General features: G+C 42.3%; 1 pseudogene; it reads left to right on the top strand.

The window, feature by feature from the left end:
* LOC135277938 (WASH complex subunit 2A-like) overlaps positions 1-13,409 on the top strand; it is a 56,776-nt pseudogene that overhangs the window by 21,635 nt on the left and 21,732 nt on the right.

Raw genomic sequence — 13,409 nt, 5'->3', positions numbered from 1 at the left:
AGAATGTGTGTGGTTCCCGAGTTTCAAGACCCTAGTGCTCCTGTCTTTCTCCCCATGCAGCTTATTCTTATTTTCTTATTTAGATTTTTAAGTATTAAAGTGAAGTACTATAAAAGTAAGAAAATCAAAGAACGTCTCTCTTTGAAGGAACATTTTATGAGTCCTATTCCTTGGGTGAGCTGTATAGTGTACATATGTATAGTGTACATGTTTAAATTCATTTAATTACACTGTTTTTTTCTCAGTTGAATTTCTTTGCTCTTGTATACATAATGTTTTTAGGTGTCCAAAAGTGAAGTGTACTGCTTTTTTACAAAAAAGTGACTCTTTTGATTTCTCCTGCTGTAGAAAAGAAGCAGACGTACGTCATTTGCTAATGAGCTGGCTGCCCGCATCAAGGGTGACGCCGTGGGCCGAGTGGACGAGGAGCCAACAAGTGAGCCCCAGCCACATTGACAAGAAGTAGGGGAGGGGTAGTGCAGGGCCTTCTGCTGGCTTCACCACAAGCAGGTTTCCCTTTTTATTAGTAACTACAAATGCAGAAGAGGCTTAAATTGTAGCGCTTACTCCTTTTTTGGTTAATGAACTCCTTTTGATAACTGAACGCTGTGGACCCACAAGCAAAATGTACGTGTACACATCTAGATAATACTTTACATATAATTTCAGGGGATTAATGGAAACTCCAGAGAACCATAGGCAACAGCTTAAGAATTCCTGGCTGAATATTTACTCCTGTATTTTGAACAAATAAGAATGTACTATATAATAGCACATTCTAGTTATATAACAGGGTAGAAAGTTAGCATCATAATTCTTTCAACAAATATGATTCTGATACGCACATGAGCTGGTATGAAAGCAGAAGCCTTCTGCCTTACAAAGAGACTCTTGAGTGCCTACCATGGGCAGGGCAGGGGGTTCAATGCTCTGGTGAAGCTGAGATGGAAGGCAGTTGTCTTGTTCTTAGCTATGAGTTATGAGGATGACAGACTTGTAGAGAAACAGGATGTGTATACTGAGGGAGGACTTAGTACTATTAAAACTGTGACCTATGCTTTTCAAGCCTTATCCTAAGGAGAAGCAAAACCTCGGAAGACACTGAAAGAGAAGAAGGAAAGGAGAACTTCAGACGGTGGGCCTTTTCCATCAATTCTATTAATTTAGGAGACTTTTGACTCAGGTATGTTGCTTACATAATTCATAAAGTACTGCTTTGCATGCTGTTTTCCCTCTGACAAATGGGTCTGTCTCCATTTACTTTTTTTAGCCTCTGAAAGCATGTTTTGGGGTGCTGGGAGGAGATGGGGTATGGACTAAAAATGCCTGTAAATGTTTGATTTATTAGATTTTAGAGCAATCATGTCTTGTCTTTCTAGAATTCTCTAGAAGCACAGAAACTTAGGGATCTCTAGCATTTGTTTGTAAGGAATATATCAGGCCTTTTCATATTAAGCAGTCATGTCTGCTGCATTCCACTTGTCCCTGTGTCAGTCTGCAGATCCCTTTGTTTAGTCTACCCTTCCTCCCCCCAGATTGTTGGGGAAATGGGTCTTGAATATGGCATCTGACCCTAATACTTCCTTCAAAGTAAATCTAGATCAAGGATGCTGGCCTAGAGAATGAATGCTCTCTGCTGCAAGCATTGACATATTTGAGAGTGGGGGCCCACAGGGCCTTTTGAGGGCATCAGTGGACTATGCCAGGGGTTTAGTGTGAAATTCATCAGACCGCCTCACACTTTGTTAAATAGGGTCAGATAAACTCCTTGCCAGTTTGGAGATGTTGCAGATGCCAACCCGGGAATCTGGGTTCCAGACCCATCTTTAATGCTCCCTGCAAAACATTGCTTTCTGTTTGCTAGATGAAGAGGATAACTTATTCGCACCCCCTAAGCTGACCGATGAGGACTTCTCACCATTTGACTCTCGAGGTGGCCTGTTTAGTGGGGGCAAGGGGCTCTTTGATGATGAGGATGAGGAGGTGAGTCCATGGTACCCAGCGACACTCCCTGCAGCTGTATCGGGTTCACAAGGAAGAAATATGCTTTGTTTCTTTAGTGGGAGAAAACAGCTTCTCAGTTGGAAGTTGTTTCTATTTTCAGATTTTGGGACATTTTGAACTAAGAATCTCAGAGTGAGAAATACCGTATTCTTCTATCCTTTGTTAGGTGAGGAGAAGATGTGCACTTGTTAGTGTGAATAATTTACTAGGTGATTGTTTCTTCTCTTATCTGTTATCTTTCATCTTCGTATTTCATTCCTGAGCATAGTAAATACGTAGTTTTAAATCTTATAGGTTACTTTTCCTTAGAAATCCTCAAATGCAGCTATGCTTTCTCCTGTTTTTTTTTTTTTTTAATCCTTTGTCATATACGTTATTACAACCAGAGTGACTTCTTCACGGAAGCCCCCCAGGATCGACAAGCTGAAGCCTCTGTTAAGGAGGGTAAGCTGGGGGCTGGCCAACTGCGTCTCAGTGCGCAGAGTTCCAAAAGTGTCTTTCTCATTAGGAGATGGAACCTCGAGGTTGTTCCCAAGTCTTGTTTCTGCGTTGAGCAGGAAGCTGTTATTTTGACCTTGGTCCAGTTGAAAGTAATTCATCTTCACTAATTCATGTCTTGGAAAAAACAGAGTACCATCTGCAAACCCACATCACAGTCTTGCCTCTTTGTTAGGAGAACTCATCAAAAGTCAGACAAGAAAAGTACCCTAGAGCAATGTTGAGAATGGTTCTCATTTAATGAAGTTTAATTTAAAGAAACATTTTTAACATTCTGCATATAAGTTGGAGACCAGTAATTCCCCAACCCAGTGTGCATTAAAATCATCTGTAAAGTTTTATATACACTTTCTTCCAGCAGACCTTAGTTTTATATATATATATATATATGTATATATTAGTAGAGACAGGAAGGTTTCACCATGTTGGACAGTTGGACAGGCTGGTCTTAAACTCCTATCCTCAAGTTATTACCCACCTTAGCCTCCCAAAGTGCTGGGATTACAGGCCTGAGCCACTGCACATGACCCATCTGTGTAGTTTTTAAAAAGCACAAATATAAATCTATTTCTTAACTTACAAATGTTACTCAATTAGGTTTGTGGTAATTCTCGGGACTTGAGAATTAGTGATTTTAAGCTCCGCGTCTCCTGGGCACACGCATCAGAGCTGGGCCTCGTGGGCCGCTCCTTGTGCTTGCTGTGCTGACTGCTTACCTGGCTGCCCTCTGCTTTCTGCTGTCCATGGTTTGGCAGAGGTGACTTGCTTGGTTTCCCTCTTTGCTCTTATTGTCTTTTTTCTTTTTTTTTTTTTTAAGTTTTTGTATTTTTAGTATAGACAGGGTTTCACCATGTTGGCCAGGATGTTTTTGATCTCTTGACCTCGTGATCCACCCGCCTCAGCCTCCCAAAGTGCTGGGATTATAGGCATGAGCCACCTCACCCGGCTGTCTTCTTTTTTTTTCTACTGATGACTCACACATTTTTGCTGTTCCTTTTTACTTGTTCATTTTTATCCAACTGGAATGAGTAGAGCTGGAACTGTTTGGGGGAGCCCTGGTCATGCTGTCCCTGCCTCCGCCAGTGGTGCTCACTACCTCCCTTGGTGTTCCCCAGCCGACCCACTATTGTGGCTTGATCACAGTCAGCATGCTCTTCCATGGGAGTCATAGCTTGGATTGTGTTAATTCCAAAAGAAAAAAGTCCTTTTTTTAGGAAGGGGAGTGATGGAGATTGAGGAGGAGTCAAGAAAAAAAGTCCTGACATTGGTAGAGAGGAAAATACTAAAGCATTTTAAAATGGCTTGTTTAGGAAAAATTAGTTTCAAAACGTCTGGTACTAACTGCATATATTACATTGCATATATTTCAGGAAGAAAATTGCAAGGAAAGTTATTTTCCTTGTAAAATGGTTATCTCTTGCTATTTCATTCTAGAGTCTTTATCATCCAAACCTGGAAAGAAAATCCCAGCAGGAGCTGTTTCTGTATTTTTAGGTAATATAACTTAAGGTTTGTTTTCTTAAAAGAACACAAATACTGTTTTTTCATTTTTAAAATTATCATCTTCTAAAGCCTGGCTGGAGACAAGGAAGCACCTGGGAGCTTCAAAGGGCTTTGAGCAGCTTATAGAAAGAGCTCATCTACTCATGTTAGCTCTTATTCTCCTAGAGCTCAGTGGCCTTGGACTTTTCTGTATTTGAGTGACCTGGTGATTCTGCATTGTGGGATGTTCTGTAGCAGTAATGGATGGAGGTTATTGGGCCCTGTTGATGCATTTTGTGAATTAACTGAAATGAAAAGTTCTTGGTGGGTGGTAATTTTTTCTGTAAAGTCAACAGGTTCACACTGGCTCACAGCTGTGGCTATCTTGTCCCTCTGCCCACAGGAGACACAGATGTGTTTGGTGCTGTCTCCATTTCATCATTGAAGGAGCCCCAAAAGCCTGAGCAGCCCATTCCAAGAAAAAGCCCATACCTTACACCTCCCACTGGCCTCTTTGATGATGATGGTGATGACGACTTTTTCTCAGCACCCTGCAGCAAATCTTCCAAGACGGGTACCTGTTTCTGCCTCTGTTTCTGGTACTTCAGCCAGAAAAAAAAATGTTGCCTATAAAGGGACATAAGCTCCCCTAGTTTGTATCTCTTATAATACCAGATCCCTTCTCCAGCATTCCTGTCATTGAGCTGTTGTCTGTACTTACATAGCTATGGTGCCTGGGAGGCCTCTTTTATGAACCAATCTTTTCTGCTCTGGAAGCTAATTACTATTATTTTCCTTATAGAGAGCTGAAATCTTTTTCCCTATAATTTTTGTTCACAATTTCTAGTTCTGACCTTTGGAATTATAATGTTTTAATCATACTTTCTTCCAGCAGACCTTAGTCAATTACATGAGCAGCATGTTGTGTGCTGGCCATTTAGTTCCCACCTTCTCTTCTCTCCGCCAAAAAGCTCAGGTGGCCTTGGTCTTTCCTCCTGTGATGGGGTTTTCAGCCCCTTGGCTACTTTGACATTCTCCTTTCTTTTCCTCTTAAATGTAAGTCCTGTGTCCCTGAAGTCATTCCTGTAAATCATTTGTTTTTTATGTGCAGATGAATCTCCCAGGGGCTTTTGTCAAAATGAAGATTCCAATTCAGTAGGTCTAGGGTGGGGCCTGAGATTGTGCATTTCCAGCAAACTTTGTGGTCTGTGGATCACACTTGGAATAGCAAGACTTAGATTCATTGACTGCTTTTCCTGAAAAGAAAGGTAGATCCCTAAGGTGCACATAATTTTCAGGAACTTGAAAAAATAAAAAATGTTGGAATAGGAATAGATAGAACCAGAATGCATTTAGAAGCACGCTGTCTGGACTTCCTCTCCTTTTTCAGTGTTAGGTGTAGAAAGTAAGGATGGAAGCAGAAGTGTGAAGGAAAATAAAAGCCTAGTTAATCTAGAAAGAGTGCAAATGGATGCAGAATGCACGCAGGTCCAGGTGAAGATGACAGTAAAGGAAGTTAGTAGTGCTTTTTGTTGCTCCACAGGGCTCTCACTTAGTGGGTGTCTTTGAGAACTGATTTAGAATCACTAGTAAATTGATGCTGCTTTGTTTGACAACTCCTAGTCTCTGGACATTCATGAGCCAGTGCCCTCATTTCAGCAACATATGCCTCACTCAGTCCAGCAGTGCTTGTGGTAGTGAAAGTTTGGAAATTACTCAGATTTATCAGTAGGGTGAGCTATGGCCCTTCCATTCAGTGGAATATTGGCGACTGTTTAAAAAAAAAAAGGGTCTATGCCTGTTGACTTGGAAAGATTTTATAGGTACATTAAATGGAAAATGCAAATGGTAAGACATATTATTCAAATTATCTTCTAATTTATAGCCTTATTTGTAAATAAGTAAAGTTAATTCATTAGTATATCCTTTGGGGGAATTAGAAGCATGTATGCTGAACTGTTCCCAATGTCCATCTTGTTCGAGTAGGCAGGTGGAGTTATGAGGGGATTTCAGTATTTGCTTTTATCTGCTTTCGTATAGTTTGATTTTTTTTTTAAAAGGAGGAGCCAAGCCCTCACTTCTCAGATTGCTTAGATGATTGACTTGGTGGCCCTCTTAAATAATCTTTCTTCCTCTAGATCTTTCTTCACCTTTTAAGCCAGTCCAAGCTACTCTAAGCACAGGAGGCTGCTGTTTGGATAAGCATGTCAGCTGCATGGTTAAACTATCTGTTCTGTTTTCAACTGAGCTGCTACTATGCTCTTTGAAAAATTCCAAGGGAAGAGTATAGTTTCACTTACTGTAACAACGTAACTTTTCTATTTATTCTTCGGGAGGGAAGAATTTTAAATCTACAAATTTTGTGGTAGATTTTTGACCTTAGTGTAATTTTATGCCTTGCTATTTTTTAAAGGCAAAATCCAATCCACTGCTGATATCTTTGATGACGAAGAAGGAGATCTATTCAAAGAAAAAGTTGAAGCATTTCCAGAAGCCACTGTGAGTCAGACAGACGAAAATAAAGCAAGAGCAGAAAAAAAGGTGAGCAGGAGGGAAGAGTGAATGCAGGAGCATTGATCTGGGGCATCTTAAGAATTCATCTGGAGCCCAGAGGGAAGTATTGTTCCCTTTCACATTCATATTAAAGAACTTCAAACAGAAAGTGGAAAGAAGATTGCAGTGAACACTCAAATAACTACCACCCGGATTGATCAGTTCTTAGGGTTATAGATGTAAACTTTGTTACATACCTGTTTTTTCCCTGAACTATTTGCGTGTAAGTTATTTTAACTGTTTGCTGCATGGAACTGATTGCATGTAGTCATTGGGACATTCTACCCCTAAATATTTCATTCAGCCTCTCTTGAAAAGACTTCCTTATAACCACAATGCCATTATCAACAGCTGTGAGATGAACAGTCATTCTATAGTAGACTCTTAATATCTAGTCTGTATTTGAATTGCTGCAGTTTGCCTCAAAATGTCTTTGTAAAATCTCCCCACCAATATAGTCCACATTCTAATTTCCTCTCTTGTCCCCAAAATGCTATTTATAGCAGCGGTCCACAACCTTTTTTGCATTAGGGACATAAAGAAGAGTGCAGCCTGCAACCTAGATCACTTGCATGCGCAGTTCACAGTAGGGTTTGCCCTCCTATGAGAATCTAACGCTGTGGTTGATCTGACAGGAGGCAGAGCTCAGGTGGTAATGCTTGCTGCTCACCTCACCTCCTGCTGTGGGGCCGGGTTCTTAACCGGCCATGGACTGGTCTGCAGCCCGGGGTTGGGGACCCCTGATTTATAGTATTTTTTGTGTGTTTTGATTTTTTTTTTTTTTTTTTTTTTTTTTAAAAACCAGGATTCAGGCAGTGTGTCTACATTGCATTTGGTCGTGCTCTCTTTGATCTCTTTAATCTGGAGCAGCACCTCCCACATTTTTTTGAATGTCCAGCCAGTTGTCTTGTAGAATGTGTGACATTGTGCATTTGCTTTATTATTTTCCTATGATTAAATTCAGGGTCAGCAGTTTTGGCAAGAATACAAGCAGGCAGGGTTGTGCACTTCCTGTTGTATCACCTCCCAAGACACATCAGGTTCACTGTCTGCCTCTTTCTGACAAGTTTGTCACTTGGTTGTTAGGGTGCCCACCACACTGCTTCATTGAAAAGGTACCCTGTTCTCTTTTGCCATTGATAAGTTGACCTCTAAAGTGATAGTTGGACACAGTATGAATATCTGTTCTCTCCCAGCCTTTTATACAGTGTTTTTAAAATCCATGGATGATCTTTTCCTGAAATCAGTTAACCTGTTAGTGGGCATAAACCACTGTTTTTTAAGTTCTTTATTAGTTGGCATTCTTCTGAATAAAGAGTTTTCTCTTCCACTCCTTCCCCCATTTTTAATATTGCTTTGGGATCATGGATTTATTCTTCAGTGTATATGATAATCCATTACCATCATTCTTCCTCCTTTTTTTTTTTTTTTTTGAGACAGGGTCTTGCTCTGTTGCCCAGGCTGGAGTATAGTGGCATAATCATAGTTGACTGGAGCCTAAACCTATGGGGTTCAAGTGATTCTCCAGTCTCAGCCTCCCAAGTAGCTGGGACTACATGCACACACCACCACTCCCAGCTAATTTTTATATTTTTTGTAGAGATGGAGTTTGACCATGTTGGCCAGGCCATTGTTCTTTTTGATGCTCAGGTTGACCTGCGTTTGGCCAGTCATTGTGTCCCCAGCAGTCTTTAAGCCCTTCTGGCTGCTTGACCTTTTGCTGCTGTTCTGCACAGCTGGTCCCTCCTCTTTCTACAGTTCATCTCATCATGCTGTGTTCTCTCTGTGAACCCTGACTTTCTCCTGCCGACCACCTAAGGCCCAGCATTCAGAACCTGACAGGCCCCTGGGGCAGCCTGCCTTTCTACTCTCTCTCTCACTGCACATGTCCCATCTGTGCACTGATTGACCCAGGCAGTGTGTCCTGCTTCCTGATACACCAGATGTGTCCTTTATTTGTCTCACTGTTCTCTTAACAGCTCCCTCGGTTTGGTGTCTATCACAGCAGAGACTCCTTGCATTTTCTAAGTGGTTGATTGAGTAAACCCTCTTTTCTGGATATCTTATTTGTTAATCCTTAATTTTTCTTTGTCTTTTTGTTTTCCCCATCAAAGGTTACCTTACCTTCCAGCAAAAATCTCAAACCCTCATCAGAGACAAAGACTCAAAAAGGCTTATTTTCGGATGAGGAGGACTCTGAGGTACGGTATTCTTTTCCTTAGTTGTGAGTATTGGCCTATGGATATGACAGAGTAACTATTTCTGAATCAGATTTTCCTCAGTAGAGTTGTAAGACTTTTTGTGAAGTATTCCAGTTCTTTTTTTTTTTTTTTTTTGAGACGGAGTTTCGCTCTCGTTACCCAGGCTGGAGTGCAATGGTGCGATCTTGGCTCACCGCAACCTCCGCCTCCTGGGTTCAGGCAATTCTCCTGCCTCAGCCTCCTGAGTAGCTGGGATTACAGGCACGCACCACCATGCCCAGCTAATTTTTTGTATGTTTAGTAGAGACGGGGTTTCACCATGTTGACCAGGATGGTCTTGATCTCTTGACCTCGTGATCCACCTGCCTCAGCCTCCCAAAGTGCTGAGATTACAGGCATGAGCCACCGCGCCCGGCGTATTCCAGTTCTTTAAAAATAATCTCTTGAGGCCGGGCGTAGTGGCTCATGCCTGTAATCCTGGCACTTTGGGAAGCCAAGGCAGGTGGACACCTGAGGTCACGAGTTCGAGACCATCCTGGCCAACATGATGAAACCCTGTCTCTACTAAAAATACAAAAATTAGCTGGGCATGGTGGTGTGTGCCTGTAATCCCAGCTACTTGGGAGGCTAAGACAGGAGATTCACTTGAACCTGGGAGGCAGAGGTTGCAGTGAGCCGAGATGGCCCCACTGCACTCCAGCCTGGGCAACAGAGCAAGACTTCATCTCAAAATAAATAAATAATCTCTTGAGAGCATGGGATCTTTAGAAAGCAATATATTTCCTTTTCACTTTGGGTTGGACTTTACTTAATCTCCTGGGATGAAAGTACTCGCTCTTTAGGATGCCTAGACTTTAGACTGTTTATGGGCTCATGATGTGATGAGGTGCTTGCACCAGAGTGGAGGTGACCTTGCTACTTCTTTTATTGACATTCTCACTAACTAGAAAGTGGCTAAGTGCTATAGCAGATGGATTCTGGCATAGCCATCTGTCTTACTGAGACTGAGACTGCTAATAGGCTGTGGGACCCTGCTTCACAGGTTGCTTTGGTCCCCCCAGGCACCTTAGAACCAACTCTCCAAAGCTTCACTGCTTTTCCTGAGTCCCTCAGGCCTAGGTCCTCTTAGATGTAATTTTAAGTTAGCCTTTTAGGAGATCAGAGACCTGTATGAGAATGTAATGGGAAGTAATAAGCCCATTTTACAGAAAAGTATGTGGACATGGCAGAAACTTACATGTATTTCAAGAAACTGTGGGCTGTAGGTTAGGCTCTCATGGTTGGACTTTGCACTCACAGTGAGGATGTACATGAAACCCTTTGGAAGTAGAGTGATTGCCCTTGATGTGAAGAATATCTTTGAGGCTATTAATTCACTGAAGGCTAGTGTACAAAACGTGAATTAGCCAAAGTCCACTTAAGTCACAACCCTGACCCCCGACATACAGCATGGTGGAGCGTGCAGTGTCTTATCCTCATGGATCCCACACCTGCACCTCGGGGTCTTTGCACTGACCCCCGCCACTCTGAGTAATGCTGTTCCCAGCATCCAGCTTCCTTCCTCACTCTTCGGGTTCTCTGTGAGGCTTCCCTGATGAATTACACACAACAGGAAGCGCTAGCACACACCATCCTGAGCTCCTGGTCCTCTCTTCTGTTTCACTGTTTACCACAGCATATGTTGCCAGGGACAATGTAGATTTACTTATTCATTGTCTCTACTTCCCTCTAAAGTAAGTGCCACGAGGGCAGGACTTTTCATTCCTTGTTTGTATCCCTAACACCCTGTCCTTAATATCAGTGCTTGGCATGTGGTAAGCCATTCAGTATTTGTCGACTAGACAAGAAAATCAAATGTGACCAATTTCAGTGACTTACAAGGTGTTCTGGTTATTTATTGCTGTGAAACAACTCCAAAACTTAGTAGTTTACAACACCAATATTTTTGTTATCTCACAGTTCTAGAGGTTGACTAGGCTTAGCTAGGACATTGTCACTGACACATTGTCTGGTGTCTGAAGGTGGCTGGGCTTAGGTTCTGCTCACACTGGTAACAGGGCACTGGGGCCCATGGGATATCTCTTGCTAGGCCTGTGTGGCTTCTAGCCTGCAGTCAGAGAAGCCAGCCTCTTAGATGCTGGCTTGGGGCTGTAGGGGAGAGTCCTCAGAGAGAGCCAGGTGGAGGTCATGTTGCCTTCTGTGTTCCAGCCTTGGAAGTCAGCAGTGTTCCTTTTGTTCCATTTGTTGGTCAAGGTGGTCACAGAGGCCCATCCAGGTTCATGGGGAGGGGCCATAGGCTCCCCTTCTTGATGATGGGAGCGGAAATGAACTCGCAGACTTGTGTGAAAACCCCTACCAAAGGCTTTGCCCCATGTGTATCATCATAGAGTGAATGTTTTTATTGGATATTGCTGGGATTCTTAGTCAAGGAGAAGTAAAACCAAGGCAGTCTAGGAGATAAAGCTTTGGACCAGAAGGAATGCTTCCTGACTCCTCTGTATCTCAAGTGTGGAGCTGAAGCTTACCCTGTGAAGTCATTTTGGGGTAACCTATTTGAAGTAATGGAAGTGTCTTTTTTCCATTACCAAGAAAGGTATTAGTTAAGGGTCCAAAACTGTGATGTTGACATTTGTTTCTGTTCTTCGCTTTGATTTACTTTCATTTTCTTAAATCAGCAGAACCCTTTCTCTTGCCGTTGTGTAACACGCGGGAGGGGTACGGGATGCCTGGAGCTCCCCATGTGGCCTCTTCTAGCTAAATAAACCCATGGGACTCCTGGGAGCACAGGGGAAAACCACTGTGTGGAGGAGAGCTCCCTTAGTGAACTCATTAGGTCTATACTTGAGGAATAGACATTGACTCCATAATTTTTAAAAAACTGTCCGAAGAAGTCTTAGAAAATATGTTCTTGTCCTGTTTAATTGTTTGGCTCTTGTGTATTGAAGTTTCTCTTCCCAAGGGAATAGATGTCCCATTTTATGTTTCTACTTCATGTAGCTCAATTTGCAGGTATTTCTTTGCAGGATAAGCTGATGTCTTATAACATTTTGAAAATTTCTTTTTCTTTTTCTTTTTTACTTTTTTTTGAGTTGGAGTTTCGCTCTTGTTGCCCAGACTGGAGTGCAATGGTGCGATCTCCACTCACTGCAACCTCTGCCTCCCAGGTTCAAGCGATTCTCCTGCCTCAGCCTCCCAAGTAGCTGGGATTATAGGCACCCACCACCATGCCTGGCTAATTTTGTATTTTTAGTAGAGACTGGGTTTCATCATTTTGCCCAGGCTGGTCTCGAACTCCTGACCTCAGGTGTTACATCCTCCCCGGCCTCCCAAAATCCTGGGATTATAGGCATGAGCCACTGTGCCTGGCTGAAAGTTTCTTAATCCAACAGATCTTTTCCTGGTTTGCAACATCTTATACCTATAGTTGAGCTAAGAGGAGTAGCAAACGTTTTAAAATACAAATTTAATTTGTATTTATTTAAAATAGTTTATAATCTTAGGAGAGCAGTGTGTTACTAAATAAAATAGTTGTAGCTCCTTTAATTTGAGAATCTAGCCCTTGTTCCTATATTGAACCTATCTAATCTCTGATTCTTTAGACAGTAACGGGAAGTTATTCTTATTTATTTAGTTTTTTAGCGTGCTATAGGAAATTGATTAGAAAACTTCTTCCTGCCTTCTGTCATTCAGGTGGGAATACAGAAGCCTCTGGGCTCTGCAAGGCCACCATATCCTGTGGCTTTCCTCCTCCTTACTGCCATTGCACATACGCTGGACAGACCCTGAGGCCTGTCTCTTTAAGGTCTCAGTCTGAGTCACCTTCCCTCTAAGAAAAGAAACCTAGACACATGGCAGCCGTCATGTCTGAGTCACTCATGTTTTATACTGAAACTGATAATTCCTATTAACCGGCAACTTTAATTTCAATCCAACAGGATTTGTTTTCTTCTCAAAGTGTGAGTAAGTTAAAAGGTGCATCTCTGCTGCCTAGCAGGCTCCCCACGTCGGTTTCCTTGTCTGATGTTGAAGATGAAGAGGTAAACATTGTTATTGCAACGCTAGATAATTCAGATTAGTAGAAAACTGTTGCTGATGTAACTTTCTACCCAGAGGCTCATACACTAGCAGAACGTGATAGGGAAGCAGTCGGGCTACCTGAAGTTTATATAACAAAAATATTTCTGTTTTCGTTTCAGTGGCTTCTTCCTTTTATTTTCCGAGCTGTGCAATGGAGAAGACATTAGATTCTTGACACAGTTCTTTCTTTTTTTTTTTTGAGATGGAGTCTTGCTCTGTCACCCAGGCTGGAGTGCAGTGGTACGATCTCACCTCATTGCAACCGGGTTCAAGCAGTTTTCCTGCCTCAACCTCCCGAGTAGCTGCGACTACAGGTGCACAACACCACGCCTGGCTAAGTTTTGTATTTTTAGTAGAGACAGAGTTTTACCACGTTGGCCAGGCTAGTCTCGAACTCCTGACCTCAGGTGATCCACTTACCTCAGCCTCCCAAAGTGCTAGGATTATAGGCGTAAGGCACTGTGCCTGGTCTCTTGACAAGGTGTGAAACCTCCAGGTTTTATTTTTTGAAATCTGCCTTTGAGAAATACAGTTGACCCTTGAACAATGTGGGGGTTGTTTTGACTTCTGCATTGCAGCCAAAAATCTGTACAT

The sequence above is a fragment of the Aotus nancymaae genome, unplaced genomic scaffold (assembly GCF_030222135.1).
Source record: "Aotus nancymaae isolate 86718 unplaced genomic scaffold, 86718_ANA_hifiasm-v0.15.2.pri h1tg000036l, whole genome shotgun sequence".
Classification (NCBI taxonomy): domain Eukaryota; kingdom Metazoa; phylum Chordata; class Mammalia; order Primates; family Aotidae; genus Aotus; species Aotus nancymaae.
This window is presented reverse-complemented; position numbering and strand designations above follow the sequence as displayed.